A 6,000-nucleotide genomic window follows, 5' to 3' on the forward strand; every position below is an offset into this window, starting at 1 on the left:
CACTATCCCCTCAGGGAATGCTGACTTTGTGACTCCCCAGAATGCAGGGGAACTTTTTCTGAAATTTTCTGAACTGCTTGAGCGGGGACTTGCTCAAACAGCCATTACCATTACAAATGAAATACGCTCTGACTTCCAGAACTTGGGCTCCAGGATGGAGATAATAGAGAATAAGCTGGACATTACTGTCTCCAGAGCCAATCAAAATACTGACCAAATACAGTTCTTACAAGAGCAACTGGATGTGGCCCTGGACAGAATAGATGACCTTGAGAACCGCTCCAGAAGGGACAATTTTAGGGTCAGGGGTCTTCCTGAGTCTATTGGGGACAAAGCTATCCAGGATTTTATCAAAAGCCTGCTCCCCTCTATTGCCACACACAAACTAGAGCTGGATAGAGCTCATAGATCTCTGGGCCCACTGAGGAAGGATGGATCACCCAGGGACATAGTGGTGAAACCACATACTATACTGTGAAAGAAGAGATTATGAGAATTTCTCGTCAACAACCCCGCATCTCATTCCAAGGACATGACATTCAAATTTTTGCCGACATCTCCCTCGCGACTATACAAAAACGCAGAACACTAAAACCACTGCTAGTGACCTTGATACAGAAAGAAATAAAATATTGGTGGGCTTTTCCCTTTGCTTTAAAATTTGCGTATAAAGGCAAAACCTATGCTTTTACCACTCTCTGAAGGCGAGAAAATCCTACTTGCACTAAAGTTCATTTCACTGGACTCAGCAATGGACACTTCAAATTTACAAGCAGGGTCATCTAAGCGTCCCACCCCCACCAGTCCTATTTCTCCTACCTGGAAGAAGACTAAAAGCAGACGCACCAAGGATCCAACAAATACCTGAATTAAGAACTTCACCTAGACTTTATTCTCTTTCTGCTAGTTAGACACCTTTCGGGTCTCACTAAGTTGGGTCTCCTATCCGTGGCTGGGGACCCATGTGACTCTTTGTTTCACCACCTATTGCAAAAAAATTTTTTTTATTTATTTCTTTCCACTTATAAAAAGACTTTCTGATCAGCACCTTTTTATTTTTGCCATTCTCCTTATTTTATTTCTCTCATATTGTGTTGGTACATGAAGGAGTATGTGTATATATGTGCGTGTGTGTATGGGTGATTGGATGTTTAGGTAGGTATGTGTGTGTGTATGTATGTTCATAGGTCTATGTGTGGGAGTAGGTATAGGTATATGAGTGGGCATATTTATGGATGTATTCATATACATATGTGTATGTGTTTATATGAGAGAGGGTGAGGGGAAAGGAAAAGGGGGGGGGGGGGAAACAGGGGAAGAAAGAATGTTTCTTTAATGCATGTATACAGTGGTATATAGGTTACATGCAGCTCTTTAAATAGACAAGAGGAAAGTATTGTTAAATGTCTGGCGCCTTTCACATATGATAGATTTACACTGTTGTTAATTTGATCGCATTGACCGTGATCCGCATATTATTACATGAAATGTTATAGTTTTTGATTAGAGCGTATTCCGCCGTTGTTTAATTTGCCTGTTCGCTCTAAGGGTTGGTTGGGGTTGAGGCAGATGCATTATGCCTCCGATCACTCCAGGACAGTGTGTTTTTTCACTGTCAGGGGCTGGTCTAGTAGCCCGTGTTTTGGGCTACATTAGTTTCCTGTATAACGAAGGTGGGATGGACTTTTCTCCCTCCTACTTTCGTTGGTCTAGTTTATTTCACTTCACGAGATGTTACTTCTTACTCTCTTTTCTTCTTTCTATCTTTTTCTATTCTAACTTATTTTTCTTGATTGCCAGATTGCTCATACTAAGTCGATTTTGTCATGCCCTGGGTCCAGGTCCAGTAAATAGCTCTCGCTCGTCTCTCCCAAGCCTCTCTCCATTTTGGGTAAGTGATATGATCATCTCATCCTTTTTCTCCCACAATGGCTACACCAAATAACTCCACACCTCCTATCACTTTGAGAATAACCTCACATAATGTTCAGGGATTGAACTCACCTGTTAAGAGAAGGAAGGTATTCCAATCTTACCACTCCCAGAAAATATCGGTTGTCCTTTTGCAGGAGACCCATTTTCCAACAAGTTACTCTCCCTCCTTTATTCATTCTCAATTTCCCCAATTTTTTTTAGCGAACGCTGAGGACAAGACTAGAGGGGTGGCGATCCTTTTTTCGAAGACCTGCAAATTCAATTCTCTTTTGACACATAGGGACCCAGATGGCAGATTTCTCTTGGTCAAGGGAGAATTGAATGATCAATTGTTCTCCTTCATCTCATACTATGCCCCCAATAGAGGTCAGACGAAAATTTTTCAAGCCATGTTTGCCACTCTGGAACCTCTCCTAGAGGGGACAATAGTGTGTGGAGGTGACTCTAATATAGCTTTTGACCAAAGTTTAGACAAATCTAAACCCTTAGCGACACGGCTGACACGCCCAGTTAGAGCCAGCTCTCACATAGCAAAACTAATATATCAACAAAATCTGGTAGACATTTGGAGGGAACTTAATCCAACTAAAAGGGATTATACCCATTTTTCAAACCCACATAAATCATATTCCAGGATTGATCATATACTCATTTCAACTAGACATATCCCCTCAGTTACTAAAGCTACCATAAAAGACACGCCTCTCTCGGATCACTCCATGGTTGTTTGCTCTATACAAACACAAATTTTGGATCCCCACAAATCTCATTGGAAATTAAATGAATCCCTCCTTAACGATCCAAATGTAGTTTCGGAAATTAACAAGGCCTTAAAAGAATACTTTACATTAAATAATGTTGATGGAATCTCGGCTGAGCTGCTTTGGGCGGCTCACAAAGCTACCATCCGCGGTAAAATAATTCAGATAGCCTCTAAACGAAAAAAAGAAAAAAAGGCGGAGGTAGCTAAATTGGAAAAGGATTTTATGACCTTATGTAGAAAGCATAAAGAAGACCAGACAAAGGTTCAGGTCGCGCAGCTTGACGCTGCTAGATTAGCTTTGAATTTATCACTCACAGTTAGTGCTGAAAAGTCCTTAAACTGGAGCAATGCAAGATTCTATTTACACAAGGATAAAATGAACACATTTTTAGCCAATCAGCTCTCTCCGAGATTCCGCACATTTGCACTCCCTAAAATTAGAACACGAGATGGGACCACGACCCTGAACCCTAAGCGTATTTTACAAGAATTCCAGACTTTCTATTCTACCCTCTACCAGAAGACTGGTACAGCCAAACAATTAGATATTAAGTCCTTTTTGGATCATCTACCTATTCCGAATTTACATGAGAACCATGTCGATTTGATGGAGGCCCCAATTTCTGTGGAAGAAACCATGGGGGTGATCAAAAACCTACAGGGTCGATCTGCTCCCGGACCGGATGGCCTCTCGGCCCCATATTACAAAACTTTTGCAGAAACCCTAGTTCCTCATCTCACTAAATTTTTCAATTCGATGCGAGGGGGTGAGGCCCTGCATTTCCACCTGAATGAGGCGTTTATTTCAGTTATACCCAAACCAGACAAAGATCTCGAACACATAGAAAACTATAGGCCCATTTCCTTAATCAACAATGATTTGAAAATAATGACCAAAATTCTTGCTAATAGGTTAAATTCTTTTATTCACCTTTATGTTCATAAAGATCAGGTCGGCTTCATCCCAGGGAGACAGGGTCCAGACCAGGTGAGGCGAGCAGTGGACATTATATCATTGCTCCAGTCGGGATGGGATGGGGGTCCTCCTCAGGAGGGGCTCCTCCTGTCATTGGAATTTCAGAAGGCCTTCGACTCCTTATCTTGGCAGTATCTATTTGAGGTGCTGCGGAGTTGGGGTTTTGGAGAGAATTTTCGAGGGCTTCTGAGGTCCTTGTATTCTGAGCCCAAGGCAAGGGTTAAATTGCAGGGATATTTTTCAGATCCCATTTTTATTGCCAGAGGTACGAGACAGGGCTGCCCCCTGTCCCCTTTGGTCTTTGCCATAGCAATTGAAACATTAGCTATCGCTATCCGATCTGAGCCGGATATAAAATGGGTATCTTGTGGACCCCAAGTTCACAAATGCGCATTATTTGCGGATGATCTCCTCCTTTTTATCTCATCCCCGACTACGTCTCTACCCAAATTATGTAACTTACTCGAGTCTTTCGGGAATATTTCGGGGCTACGTGTCAACATGAATAAATCCCAGGCACTTAATATATCCACACGAACGTCCATAGTCGAAAGTCTGAAACCTCATTTTGATTTCAAATGGGCCGAATCATCTATACGTTACTTAGGAATAAACCTAACCCCCAAAATTTAACAATTGTACCAGGCAAATTTCCCCCCTATGTTTCGCAAACTTGAATTAGACCTTCAGACATGGGCTCGACATAAGATTTCATGGTTAGGTAAAATTAACTCAATTAAGATGACTCTTTTACCCAGGCTGCTCTACCTATTCAGATCCCTTCCGATACCTATTAAAAAAGATCAACTGAAATTATTTCAAGGCAAAATATTTAAATTCACTTGGGCGGGTAAGGGATATAGACTGGCCCAAAATGTCCTTTATGGGCCCAAAACACAGGGGGGTCTAGGGCTTCCGAACTTATTCAGATATTATCAAGCGGCTAGGTTGCCCAACTATCTTCTCTCTTTTCAAAAAGCGAAAAACCTGATTGGATTGATATCGAGAGTTTGGCCGCCCCTAATCTTCCACTGGAAGGTCTATTATGGTTACCACAAAAATCGAGGCCAGCTATAATGTCTCCTGCGTTATCCCAATCATTTAAGCTGTGGGATGATCTGAGACGTCTTCCCTCTCTGATATCGGAGGCTAGTCCCTTAACACATATTTTTCATAATCCCCAGTTTACGCCAGGAATGGACGCCAAAGCATTCCAATGGTGGTTAGACAAAGGAATCTATAGGATAGGGGATTTCCTTTTAACCACTGGCCCGCTCTCTATGGAGCATTGCATAAGAAATTGGGATCTACCAGAATCTGAGAAATTGCGGTACTCTCAAATTTTTCATTTTGTAAAGTTATTTAGGAGGGATAAACCCTCTCCCCCAGTCTTTACTAGATTTGAGCGTTGGTGCTATCAAATGGAGGAGTGCAAGGGAGGAATTTCCATAATATATGCATCACTATCAGAGGCTTCTTCCAAATTTTCATACATGGAGGCTTGGGAGAGAGATCTGCAGGAGACCTGGAGCCTGGACGAGTGGCATAAGGTAGGAACGAGAGCTTATAAAGGATTACTTAACGTATCTTTGATAGAGTCCAATCTGAAGGTACTGATGAGATGGTATCTAGTTCCTAGTAGGCTGGCGTCCATGTTCCCAACAGCTTCTCCGTTATGTTTTCGAGATTGTCAAGCCCAGGGCACCATGCTGCATATTTGGTGGGATTGTCCTAAAATCAGAGGGTTTTGGAATAAGATATTTAATCTCATCAGAAAAGTTACAGGTGTTCCAGTGGAAAAGAACCCACAAGTAGCACTACTTGGGACAAGGATCCCTCAAGCCTCTAAACAAATGCAAAAATTGATAACCTTTATGCTTTTAGGCGCAAAAAACACCCTGGCAGGGGCTTGGAAACAACCGAGAGTCTCCATTATGGCAGCCAAAAAGAAGATTTCTTGGGTAATGACTCGAAAAAATGGTTAGTTCCATTCTAAACACATCTCAGCTATTTGAGACAATATGGGAGCCTTGGGCCAAATATGTGGGGGTTTCCCTACTTCCGGGTACCACGACGACACCCACAAACTTATGATATTTCAGCTGGCAATCACCTTATCTCTATCCTTCTTCTTTCTTCCTTTTCCTATTCTGCTCTTTTCCTCTGATTCTCTTATCTTCAGTGCTTCTTTTTGTTTCTCGGTTTAACTCTCAGGTATGCTATCAATCAAAATTACTGTGAAGAATTACATAGAATAAAGGGATTCTGCAACAATGTTCATTGTTTTGCTTGAGAATCCGTACTATGTATGCGGTATCAATAGGGA

This window comes from Rana temporaria, chromosome 9 (genome assembly GCF_905171775.1).
Source record: "Rana temporaria chromosome 9, aRanTem1.1, whole genome shotgun sequence".
NCBI lineage: Eukaryota > Metazoa > Chordata > Amphibia > Anura > Ranidae > Rana > Rana temporaria.